This window comes from Danaus plexippus, chromosome 20, assembly GCF_018135715.1.
Source record: "Danaus plexippus chromosome 20, MEX_DaPlex, whole genome shotgun sequence".
NCBI lineage: Eukaryota > Metazoa > Arthropoda > Insecta > Lepidoptera > Nymphalidae > Danaus > Danaus plexippus.
Window position 1 is genome coordinate 5,197,897 of NC_083550.1, and position 14,501 is coordinate 5,212,397.

At 28.4% G+C, this 14,501-nt stretch overlaps 1 protein-coding gene across 1 annotated transcript in view; it reads left to right on the forward strand.

The window, feature by feature from the left end:
• The first annotated feature begins 6,054 nt into the window (after positions 1-6,054).
• Positions 6,055-14,501, forward strand: part of LOC116774139 (UDP-glucosyltransferase 2-like) — a 217,049-nt gene continuing 208,602 nt past the window's right edge. Inside the window, exon 1 of the mRNA XM_061523761.1 lies at positions 6,055-6,066. The gene's annotated coding sequence lies outside the window, so the exon portion shown is untranslated. The remainder of the gene's footprint in view (positions 6,067-14,501) is intronic.

Here is a 14,501-nt window from a genome sequence, read left to right on the forward strand (position 1 = left end):
AGATCAAGTGTCAATTATTTTAGAAGTATAAATACCTTTTTTGTTTTCGTTGTAGTTGTTATGTTTGGTCTTACAATTCAAGAGGTGTCCGTATTAATGTAGAATGGAGAATTTAAACCAAATATGTATGTGCAGTAGAAGTTCATACAACGTAGCCCAAAACGTTGTGAAGTTGGCACTTTGACAGAGTCTAGACTAATATTCGTACAAGCATGAGTATTAAACTATCAAAGGCCATGAGCATACGAGAGCTAGCCATCGCCGCTTTGATGATTAGTCTCAAAATCATCTTAACAATCATTGTCATTATTGTATCTACCTCAGTTATTCGAGATATACCGCTTATCTAGTTACGTGATATTACCTGTTGTAAATTCCTACACATACTTATGAATATTTTGCAACATTTTATTTAAATAATTCACTAAATTATGAATCTCAATTTAATTTATGATGCCGATATATTCTTGACTGTGGGGCGATATCTGATTGGTTGACGGACTTCGATGCTGTTCGAAAATTTAAATATAATTTATAATTAATCAACCTCAATTATTTTAAATATTTAAATGAAAGTTCATACAAGGATTTAATATTGATTTAATATTAATATTGATTATTCTTTACCAGTACCACAACTTTATGAAGTCGAACGAAATACGAAGAATTTACAGATTTCATCAATAAAATCACATTAATACTTTCCTACTACTCTGTACCGTTTTTTAATGTTAAAGCGTCGTCACCTGGTGATCCAGGACACTGACAATAAAGAACATTTACATAATTAGGGATACAGTTTTCCTTTAGGTACTCTAGTCTTTATCAACCTTTAAAATATTACGTGACTGAGAAATAATGTATACCTAAGGATATTAAAATTCTAGCGATACAAAAATTAAAAAACGTATACCATACTTTATCAAAGAGGAAAGAAAATTGAACAATGAGGCAATATCTGTCAGAGTTTATTACGTTAATGTGGAATCAAAGGTTTTATTATTTCGCAGCTTTCATCACTGCGATTTATAAAGACCAAACAAAAATTTATTCATAAATATACAATAAAGTAACCAAAAAAATAAATATTCTATTTTTGCTCGGAACACAAATGTTATTGATTTAAATTTGCAAGTTATAAGTTATAATGACTTATGTGATGTGTGACATTTTTTTACAGTGAAAGTTCGTCCTTATAAATAAAGAGTTTATAAACAAGATCCTCAGTATGATCTCTTAAATACATATAGTTTTAAATATATTTTAAAATCATTGAAATTTACTGATTTAAATTCACGGATGAATATATCAGTAAAAATTATCGGAGAGTGCAAAGCGTTCAGCTGAGCCGACGTATTCCTTTGACGGACGAGGCCAGATTTTACCCTTAATATTTCATTCTCTGGTTTTAAAGATAAATTATATCACAATTTAAATTATTTAAGGGAAAAATCAGAAAAGAAGAATCTAACAAAAAAGGCAGGGAATCCCTTTCGGTTAGGTATTTATTAATATTACCTTTATATAAAACTAAAAATAAATATAAAACTGAACGGATTATAAATAAAGTTACTTCTACGTAAAAATAATTATATGTCAAATAATATTTTTTATAGAAGAGTTTTTTTTATGAACTTTAAAATTATAAAATTATAATATATTATTTATTATAAAAAACAATCTATTAACTTCTATAGTTCTCCGAAATGGTGTCAACACCTGTCAATTCACGACTGTAAATTAACAAAACATTGGAATTTTTTTGTAACGGTATTCATTACTTTCGTGACGAATATTAAATTTAATATATATTTTGTTATTTTTTACAGAAATTATTATACAATAGCTAAGTAATGACATTTGTTGGTAGCTTGAATTGAATCGTCAATTCTCGCTGGCATCGCTATGGTGCATAAAATCTTTTAAGTCCTCTCAAACACATTTAGCCAGGCATCTTTTGTAACTTTAACATGGCGTTACTACATATCGTAAAAAAAAAAAAGACAGTTATAAAAGCTGTGATTAAGAAGGGAATATTGAATATATGATTATCCTTCAAAAAAAATCACAAAAGAACTAAATTGAAGATGATCGCATTCATGATTTAGCTTTTTAATCACCAACCCTCGTCTTTGTACTTGGATGTTCAAGTCGCTAGCCCATATTTCAGAGACGAAATCTCTAAGCATTCATGGATTCACCGTGCGGGTGCCGGGTCCATCGCTTTGCAGGGAGAGGAGCTTCAACAGTGCCTGGGACTTGCGACCCAGGTGTATGTTTAAGGGGCCCCTATCTATCGCGCGTTAAACGCACATCTTAACAAACTCAATTTTCCGAACTATTTAAAAGAAGTGCGTGCAACAAATTTTAAAATTTTATTCATGAAATACGATTGCTTTTACTATATACTAGTATGTTTAACGAACGTTGTCCCGTCCAAGATATGGTTTAGACCAGGCACCTTGGTTGGCGATAATACTACAACTATCTACCATGGAATTTCTATGTCGTTAACTCCAACAACGAAACGGATCAGCCGAAACAAACTATAACGTTACTTTACAATTATACGATGTTACCAATATTGCGTGATCAACAACAGACAGATAATTGTCAAACAAGTGATATATATTTCCTTCGTAAGTGCGTAGCAAAGAGTTAAGAAAGATTATAATTAATGCATTCATCACATATGAATAAATTTTGTGCATTTCTACTCATTCTCATTGATTATTTTTAATGTGGGTAGTAGAAAACATTACAAAATAGATAAATGAAATGGGTAAAGACGATGCAAGTTGTAGCGTGGCCAGGAAAAATAAGCATAGCATGGGAATAAAAAATAACTAAAAAAAAATTATTTCATCATGCTTTATACACAAATAAAAAATAAACCTTACCGCCCCTAAGAGAGTTGCATCCAAGGAAATCTGAGCAGCTGAGCGTTTAATAGCAAAGTGGCCGCTCATGCTTGCATCTAATGCCATTTTTCTTATAAATGTTAATTTCCACTTTTATAATTCCAAAGGTACTCGTATGTACAAATTATTAATTAAATAAAAAAAAGAAGAACATGTGTAAAATGTTTACACATAACATGCTGAACTATTTTACAGATATAAACTAAAAATAATAACAGAAAAAAAATTATATTGAATAAAAAATATGAGTAATTCAGTTTAAAATGTGACCTTCATATGTTTTTAGATGGATTAACCTTAAAACCAATGATCACAGACCTACCCTCCTTAAACATTTGATATATTCGCTGTATTCAAAACTGTAGTTCGGTAAAAATACGGAATACCCTACTTTGCATTCAAATATACATGCAAGAAAATTTGCCTTGTTATGAGCGCTGCAAGATTGCCTGGCTTTAATTTAATATAAAACAACCGTCGTAGTTTCATGTAATAATTTTAGATATACAGCTGTTATCCAAAACTTGGTTAATCTTGTACATACTTTACTTATAATTTTCTTATCTCAGCCAAATAAATATTTTAAGAATCTATCTCTTTACTTCAAAATAAGTTAGTATGACGCTGCATACGACAAAACTGATGATCGCATGAAATAAATAAGTAAATCGTTAAACGTAACCCTTAATGCTAAGTCTCACTACCAGTCATAGTTTTAAGGACACAATCCAGAATACCTTGACAGAAGAAGTTTAAAAATAGATAGTACCTACACTGCCTATGAGACAAAAACTTCTCAGCATTCCATGGATTCACCGTGTGGGTGCTGGGTCCATCGCGTTGAAAGAAGAGGAGCTTCAACAGTGCCTGAGACTTGCGACCCAGGTGTAGGTCTAAGGGGCCCCTATCTGATGCGCGTCAAACACTCAACTCCACAGTCCAGGCTCCTCGTTCTACCTAATCAAATATGATAGTGAATTTCGTAGGAACTATAAAAAGGAACCCTCAGGACACTTATTTTGGAACAGCTTGCGAATAATATTAAGATTATTAAGCATAATATGTTATTAAGTGTACTAATATTATAAACTCAAAGTTGGACGAGTCTTTTTTTTGTACAGTAGTCTGAACAAATTAAGATCCGTTATATATAAGTCAATATTGAATACTCGTTAAATAATGAATATTTTTTCTTTAAATTTATTAATTAATATATTCTGCATTTTAGGTTTTTAATTACGCACTTCGTACATTAAGCAAAAGTTATTTTGTCCTTGTTTTTTTTTTAAATACAATTAATTATTCCTAAGTATTCAAACAAAAAGTTATCAGTTTAGGTCCATATATATAGACATAAAATAATATATTACTTATTCCTTCTAAAATATTCTACTAAAGAAAGTCTGTAGTCAAAAACTTACATAACTCGCTTTCTGAACTAAATTAGTAAAAGCAATTGCGTTACCTACTTGACCTAAATTCAGAGCTATTAGGACAAGTACGACTTAGTGGAAAAATTTTCCAGATAGAAATACATATGATTTTTTCATTTTCAAACTTAATTAATCCAAACTAATTTGATTCGCTTAAAATATTTATTTTATCAGAGTTCATGAATTTGCATATAGAATAGAAATATTGAAAATAAAATAATATTATAACAAAATCCTTTTCACATATTTGTAAATATATATATTTTTTAATTAAATTCGTTCTTATAGTGGGTAAATCTGCACCTCGCGTTTTCAATGAAGTCAATATTAATGAGTTCCCTACTAAAGTTTACCAATTATCTTAAAATATTCATTAATTTTTAAAAAGCTTGATATAAATATATTTCTCTATAAAATTGAAGTTTATCCAAACAAGATTGAATGATGTATGTTTCTTTAATAAAAAGAATACATTAATTGTCCAAAATAGGCTTCCTATTAAAAAATATATATTTATGATTTGACATACTTCGTATGTAAATCCATTTGTCACGAATCAAGGGAAATATTTTTGTTTCTCAAAAACGACCTAAAAATGTTTTAACTTAACATTCATCATGAATGCCATGCCTTGTATTCATATCCTAAGTGTATAATAGTTCACGAGTGAAACATTTACAGCGTTATAGTATTTTAATACTATTTCAAAAAAATTGCCAATAAATTAGGATATTTAATTTTATTAATTTTGTTTGACGTACTGAGAACTACAAACAAATATATATTTAAAGAAACAGCATTAATGCTGGGTGTAAATATTTCCTTGTTATATTTAAGTTCATTTTATGTCTTCAACTTTAATGTTTCAAATTTCATAATACGTCTCACTCTTAAAATATTGTTTTATGTTTAACTTGAGTCTCAGTTGCGCCAAGATGAAAAATCTATTCTCCTGAAGAAACAAGACAAACCAGTTTCCTGATAACATTTATAATAATACAAAAGCAATTTTCTTTTACAAAATAATGCAGTAGAAATACTTTATATAAGGACCAAAAATATTTCATAGTATTAATTCATTATACATCAATTTCTTTTCATATTTTGCTCGAGTCTTTTTTAATTTCACTGTCTGAAACAAATCATGTACTGATCTTTGTGACGCCATAATTATTATTACAAATTAACCGAAGTCTTTATTACTTTAACTTTGGAAACTAAAGGTGCTCTTATAAACTTCAATGAATTACATATCTCTAGTGCTCTACATAGTTATGAAAGATGTTATTGCTAAACTTTGTGCGGAACGCAGTAATTGAATGTAGAAAATGGCTAAGTAAGGTCTTGTCAAAAATCAATTAGATTTAAAATCTAAGTACGTCTGTTAGCAGTTCTATTATTACACACTTGCATAATAAACTTTAACCTGCAATTTTAAATGTTCTTATTTATGAATTTAACTTTGGTTCACTAAAGTTTTGGTCTATAAAAATGGTAGCTACATAACTAAAAAGTGTACAAGGGCCCAATAGATAAAATAACGTACTTCTATTGCCTTTTTACTTTATCGTATTAAAATAGCGTATAATGCAAAGAAAATTTCTTCTGAGATCTGACATTTATCAGCTATCTTTGACAATTTATCCTTTCAAGTGCTTAAGGTTTTGTGCTCTTTTTCTAGGTGTGTTTCATCAAAAGAAAAATAATAAACAGTTTATTGAAAACAATATATAACACATTGATTATTAAACATATTATATCCAATATATCTATAATTAAAATAAAAAACGTCGTCAACTGCAATATATACTAAAATATAATAATGACATTTCAATCTTTTGATTTTCTATTGTAATTTCATTTATATTCTAAGCGCTCCATGATTGAAAGCGACAGCCCTAAAATCATTTTGACATAAAATAAGGTATTGATATTAAAACCTGTTTACAATTATTTTGATAAACAAATAAACGAGATATTTTGGGGCACCAAGCAACAATGGGTTACAGATTATCTGACATCTTGAAAATTATTGTTTCCCAAAATCAATCTGTCATAATATATACTACATCTGGTTTAATCTATAAGGATTTTTTCGTTTCTGAGTGTACAATTTCATATTGAAACACAATATACAAATAGATGTCCGGGTTCTATCAATGTTTGGAAGAAATAATAGATATATATACTTTATCTTCTAGTCAACCACCCTTCTATTTACGATTTCATTACTAACAAGATAAAGGTATCAGTAGAAAAAACGTCCACGAGAAGATCAAATGTCAATTATTTTTGAAATATCTCCGTTTGTTTTGTTTTCATTGCATTTATTACCTTTGATCCTCGTATAGAAGAGATGTCAGTGTTCAAAGTAAAATTAACCAGAACAAAAAAGGCAACAATACTTTGAAATTCATGGTATATGGAAAGTATATAGAGAGCAGAGCTAAAAATATATAATATATAACAACACATTTTATTCGATCAAACACAATTTCAAAAGTATTATTTTACGCTTAAACAAAGGAAATCCATTTTCAATATGAAGTTTAAGCTACAGTCTAAAGTTGTATTATTATAAAACAATAGCAATCTGAACTTAACATTGTCTTATGTTTTACAAACAATATTTCCATAAAATACCCATTGTTAGTTCTTTTTCAAAGATTAAAACTATCTCTACAAACTTTAATATTAGTATTTCTGAATTAATTAATTTGGAATATTTTTTGCTCAAATTTAATCGTTAAAAAATTAATTACTAGTAGCGGTGCGTCTCATTTATTCACTAAAGTATAAATCTCAATTTGGTTGTGATGTCGATTTTAAATTCCCGACCGCGAAGCGATTACTGTGCGGTTCAACAATTTTGATGCTATTTGTGTATAAATTAAAATATCATTATAAAATCGTTTTAAATCGTAATGTTTTTATTTTGTTTTTCTATTAAATTGTTTAACAAAAATACATTATTTCTAACTAAGGAGGATAGAGGATCTACAAACTTTAGATACTGCCAAAATTTTAACAAACGTGTCCATGGGTTTATGAGAAAATATTATTTGATAAATTTAAATAGTTTTTTTCAGAAATTGGTAGAAAAAAAAGAACAGAATCCCAGATAGATAAAGCTACAGATAACATAAAAAGAATAGTCTAGAATAAAAGTACAGTTCTTTAATAAATTGAAGTCAATTAAAACATTCTCATTAATTAATTTTTCATCTTTATGTTTAAAATATAATATAATTTTTCTTTTAAAATATTATTTCTAATTAAATGAACCCGAGTCTCCGTTGCAAGGAGATGAAACATCTTTTCCCTTAAGAAACAAGACGAACTAGTTTTCTGATAACATGTTTTGTAATTATATAAAAGCAATTTTCTTCTTTAAAATAATCCTATAAAATAGATTTTATAATACTTCTTCATTCATTAAATTCAATAACTTATTATATTCTTTATGAATCATAACGGATGTGTGTGTTTTAACAAATCAATCGGGTACATATGAGTCACGTTTTTAAGGATGCAGTGATTTTTTGAATTTCAGGCGAGTTTGAATATGGGACGAAAACTCTCAGCATTCCATAGATTCACCGTTTTCACACACTTTTCACAACTTCAACAGCTCTATACATTATGCTCTATAGATTTAAGTATGTGATATTCCTCGTTCGACTTAGGTGATGATAAAATATGTTATTACTAAACTTTCTTATTCATTGATTATAGAATATTACATAATGAAGTCTCAGTTTGAAATATTATAGCTATAACATTTTTCATACACCAATAATCAACGATATTTGTTTGTTAAAAATATGAAAAATGTTAAAATTAACATACATATATGACAATTATTGTTGTTGGCAAAGGACAGCTGTTTAAAAGAAGCAATTTCCAATTCAATGAAAATTAAAATTTTAGAGACAAACGCAATTAAAAAAAAACGATATTGAATAATTAAAATATTCTTGTGATAAAATTCAATGACTTCGATTTTTATGTAGACAATAAGATCCAAGACTTTCGCGAGTATTCATTTAAATGAAAATAATATTTTCGGATTACTGCCCGTTATTTCATTATTTTTAAACGATTTACGAGAATTTTTTTTCATTCTCAACTCATCTGTCCATGATCACGGTTACTGCAAATTAACCGAAACGTCGGGATTATGTATTTTTAAAAATACATAAAATACCTCGTATTAATCCGATAATATTAGTTTATGGTTAGACGTTATTTAATATTGTGATAAGCATTAATAGTTACTCGTAGTTTTGAAATCTGCGTTTCTATTTCAAATATAGCCAGGAGTCACCAACCTGCACATTTATTGCCATTTTATTCCGTTATTTCAGGACTCTCACGCAGAGTAATAATTATAATCTTTTTATCACTATTTTCATCAAAATTTTCGGTTTGTAGTATCCAATAAAATAAAAAATAAATAAATTGGTAATGTATGTACTCTGCAGAGTAGCAAGACTGAATGACGGAACTAAATATTATAGTGATCTACTTACTTTATAAATGAGATTATATCATTATCATTTATAAATACCGAACAATTATAACTAACACTTTCTTTTAAGCAAACTTTTTTCAGTCCTCATTTTATTTTTATTTTGGTATATTCTCAATATAAAATTCCTCATTAACACCTTTTCCCACTGTGCCTTTTAAAATCCAAATATATTCAAGTTACAATTTTGTTTTAAACATTAAAACTTTTAACGAGCCGTTTAAGATTAATAGTTCGTTTAATAAAGCTAGCTTTAAAGTTAAGAAAGTAACGAGTCCCAAATTTAGTTCAGAGTTTCGCATGACCTGTTAGGTTACGGGTCATTTAAAACAAATATATATAAAAATATACAACGCTGCTATAAGATATCAAACCTTTTTTTGTTTTCTGTGTAAAAAAGCTTTCTTTTTTTTTCTAATATTGTCAATGTTAAATGTGATTCAATATACGTGTGTTATCAAAATAGCACATATGTTAAATGTATAACAATTACAAAGTATTTTTGATAGTAAAGTGGTAAAAGTGTAAAAAAATAAGCCAGAGGTTTTTATTGAGGAATGGCCTCGAACATCTTGTCCATGATAAAACCTTGATATTTGAGTTTGAATGTGAACAAAAATAAATAATTTTGTTTATTTAATTTTGTTCAAAAATAGGCTTATAAGCTTTCGTTTTTGTGGTATATAAATATTATAAGCTCATTAAATATCTTGATTTATAATCTTAAATTATGACATATTTTATTTTTAAAATCATTGCACATAAAATTACGAAGGGTTAAAATCAACGTTAATCTGTCAGAGGCATCTGTCGGCTCGGCTAAGCGCCTGGTCCTCTTGGATAAATTACATTGATATTTATCTCTTTGTGAAAATTTACCTGCATATGTCAAGATATCAAATATACCTTAAATATTTATCACACCTTTATTATATTTTTACGAGACCATTTTATTGTTCTCAGTTTTTTATTTCACTCTTTAACTGCTTAACATTATATTTTATAAAAAATATTTCACTGTCACATTATATGTATTGCCGATATCTAAACCTTGACTGTATTGACTTTCAAATACAATAAGATATTTTTCTTATGGCACTGCTAAAATAATGAAAATAAGATTTTTATAATCATTTCAGTGTATAGGAAATAATTTGACCCCTTTTAAAGCTGTGAAAGAACGATCTAATTATAATCTTTTAAATAATTTTGTATATGTTTTCAATATATTTACAATTTAATTGAAACTTAGCAAGGAGGAGACTTAGAATGAATGATAGAATGGTACTTAAGAAAAGAGAAAGACCATCGCATTTCCATTAATATAGTTTGTATTGGTTTAATTATTTTGGATATAAAGCTGTGATTTTATTGCAAGAAAAAAGTTTAAGAGTACCCCAACTTCCTTGGCAGATCGCCATTTGGTGGAGGATTAAGAGCTTTTATAGAGGAACAACTAATTGGGTTGTAACAATAAACCTCAAATACAATTGTAAGAAATATTTGCAATTAATGATTATACATATGTCTATAACAGGAATGTTACTAAATTATTGTAGCATTTTAGAAAGCGAAATATAATATACATTAGGATACTATTAAAAAAAACTAATGAAAAACGTTAAGAAAGCTCTATTGTGGAAGAAACATGTGTAAAATTAAATTTTTTCGGTATTTGGTTTAAGTTAGTCTTTTTTTAGGTATTATTTTTCTGCAATTTAAATAGTATACTTATAGATTTTTTAACATTAATATATATTATAAAGCTATATAAGAAGTCATTTGCATGAATTGGCTTACTAACTATGATAGGAGGCCAATATTACGAAATTTAATCATATATTCGTATTGATTTCTAAATTACGCTTTCATGAACAATTAACAATTCTTAGTTCGTAAATATAGGATCAATGATAATTGCTATAAATGCTACTACAGAGAGCTTAGTATGGTAAGAAAATTGGTTTATTTATTCTCAGCAACCTTTAGAAATGATATCCAAAAAAGATATTTTTTTTCGTTTCGACTGGATAGTGCTTGGATATCATTGCACCTGTTGTAAGGTGAAAATTAATTTGTAGGTAGTGAGTTCACTATCTCCGTAACAGCTTAACCAAGTCGAAAAATTAAGCAAACACAAGTACATACAGACACATTAAACTATAACAATACCAACTAATCGATATTATCATTATTGCAGATTAAAAGATTATAATATATATATTTATATATGTAAGTATTGTATACTCATTGAAATGCAATGAAGTACATAGTAAGCCTTTTGCATAGAAACGTAGAGAAAAGGCTTCAGAAACTTATTTAAAACTTTTTGGCACTACAGGCGGGATTCGTAATGATAAGGCAATCTGACTTTCTAGATCTCATCCTGATCGAGGCAGTGAGATTTTGGACGACTGCCAAGATACTAACTTAGCTAAAGCGATACGTCTTTGAAATTGCATATACTTTGCACATAAATTTCGGGAGCTGGACAGTTCTATCCAGTATAACATTACTATGTGTGATATTCCTAATATATGGTGAGACCAATTGGAATTAAAGATCAAAATCCGTATAGCGTTATCGGTTTAAACTATAATGGTAATTCAAATTTAAGATCCATAGTATGCAGGTTTTAGTGCAGAAGTGAATTCATTTTTAATAAATTTGAAATCTAGTTTTTCTCATGCTTATAATTAATAGACATAATCCATAGAAATGTTTTCCAAAACAATTTATTTACTGATAATTTTATCCCAAAAATATTATTTTATTCGAGGGCTAGTCTGTTTATTTGGTATTGAATTACTTTTTTTAAATTTAATTTAATATCACAGATAAAAATATATAATATGTGATATTGGAAAATAATTATTTTTCATTGAATGAAATTTTATTATACGTAAGAAAAATTATGAGAATTGTCATCTTTTTTTTTATTACCAAGTTTATGTTCTTTTATGATTTATCGTATAAGTATCCTATTAAGAGATAAAGATCTCTTTATCAAGATAAAAATAAAATTCATTGCATTGCAATAACACTAAGAGAATAATTTTATCACTGCAACACAACTAAAACTGGATGCAATATTTTTAAAACACCACCTGTGTCGTAGTTGTTAAAATATAAAATGAGCAAAACGTGAGGAAATAACAAAGATTGTTTGATAGTTGCGAAGGATTTATTCTACGGACATCTTTTATAATATAATGAATCCATTAGAAGTACTTGTCACGTTTTAAATCAACAAATATTAATAATTTTTATGAAAAGTTTAAATAAAATATCGTCTTCAATAATTTAAGATATTATAAAATACTTAAATTCAGTACGAGTAAAGAATGGATGTAATAATGCCTTAAGGATCTCATTAATTTGTTTTTGGCCATACAAACCACATAGGTTTTATAGTAAGAAAAAGGTTATGAATCAAGTACTTCATACTTCATAGCTTTATAAGTACAGTTTTATTATACATTGAAATTTCAAAAGCCCATTTTCAAAGTACATTTGGCGAAAGTAATAACAATTAATCTTTTCGTATCGTCGTTCGTCGGAACGTAATTTTGGAATAGCGCCAGTGCGGGGTTAGTTTTGTGCGGTGCGGTCACTTACAAAGCGGAAGGCAAATTCTTTCCGTTTAGAAAGAAATTCTGAGAATTTCTAGTTTTCGTTTTAAATACAAATAAATAAAAAAGTTATAAAACACACTAAAGACAATTTTATAAACATTCATAAAATTTTTAATATACATATTAATATTTTAAAATATGTTTTTTTTTGTCTTTTAATTGTCTATTGTCAATAGTAAATATGTGTTATTATAGCTATGTTAAAAAAAGGATTTGGCTCAACCAAATTAAATATTTTTACCTGTTACGATTTCTGAATTGGAATATTGACCTTTACAATTAGGGTAATGGAGGTAATAAAGGCTTATCTTTTTTGGAGCAGCTATTCGCTAGATGTCCTCATTGTTTAACTTCTCAGCAGTTTGCATTTATTGTATACAGTAAGAAATAAGAATTTCAACATAAACAAATCATTTGGCTACGAGTATTAGTATTATAAAGAAAGGTATAAAAAATACACTAGGATAAAAAATATCACATTTCAATGTCATCAGAAAATAATTACTTTCTGCTGATCTCTCAGCAATTCTAAGAATTCTACTTTAGTTTTCTTTCTCATTGCGGATATGGGTGGGATAATTCTTTTTTCAAATAAAATTTTACCCCCGTCTATGTTATTAATAAACGGGGACTATAAAGTATATTCGTTTTTAGATAGAATTACATTTTGTAGTTTTATTTTCGGATTTCACAACAATAACGATAACAAGGAAGTCAAATCAGTCTTAAAATGTTCACGATTCTCTTAAGTTATTTTACTATATATATATATATGTCGCGCCGACAGCCTTCTCGTATCGAAAATATTCCTTTTCGTGTTTTCGTTCATTATAATTGTTTTCAAATTACCCACTTCACCGATGTTAATAATTTTATTAATACATCAGGTGATTAGTTTTTTCCAAGTACCCACAATTGTAATACAGAATTTACCATATAAAAGTCAAAGCATAATCGTACTGAATTCATTCTACATTGGTCGCTCTTAGGAGTCACAGTGGTAGAATCTCCGCTATACAATTCTTGACATTCATTGTAAGAATTTGTTAGCAATAAACAAGTATCATTTTGAGTAAAGACTATCTTTGCTTCAAAATGGAAGCCTGTCCATCGTCATCGGTACTTAACGCCCAGACTCGAAAGCCTTTTAAAGGACTAGGGTCTTGGCCAAGGTTCCACGAGGATCCCCTCGCTCTCACATATATATATATATATATTTTTGGTGCAGATGTCATCCATACCAAAACTGATTTTGTTACCGACATATTAATCCTTGATATGGAATATCATATTTTGTTTTTGTTGGTTAAATAACGTTTATATTAAATATAACTTATATACGTATTACATTATGACTATTTAGCTCATATCGATTTAAAGGAAATGTTTTACCGATAAATTTATGTAAAGTGATAGTTTTTTTTTTTTACGTAGGGTGTTTTTTTTTATTTTCGCTTCGCTTTATATTTCGTTAGGCACTCGCTGTTAGATACCGATAGAGATGGTTATACCTGAAAATAAAAGTCATCGTTAAGTATCAAGGTGTTTTCTTATAATCTGCTAATCGAGTTATAAGGTACTAAGTGCTAGTACCTACTTAGTGCTAGTTCTAATATAATACTCCCAAATACGGTTCCTGAGCGTAGTTGAAAGGATTTTATATTAGGATTTGACAGTGAGGTGCAAGGGTCATGATGTTCTTACAGCTGTGGTGTATTTTTCCATCAACTTGAGCCGAGGGACTGCTCTTCACTGCCCATTCGATTAGGCTGTTAACTGTCTCTCCTAATATCTACTTGATCCGAACGATTTTCAAAAATTGTGTTCCAAAAATTTTAATAAGCAGATGAAACTATTGATAACATATATTTTAGACAGACGTCAGTAACCATTGTTCTTATGATTCATTTGGAATTGTACGATTTATTAGGAAAATTGTAGGCCAAATTTAAAAGTCAAACTTTTCAATTGACACGTTTTT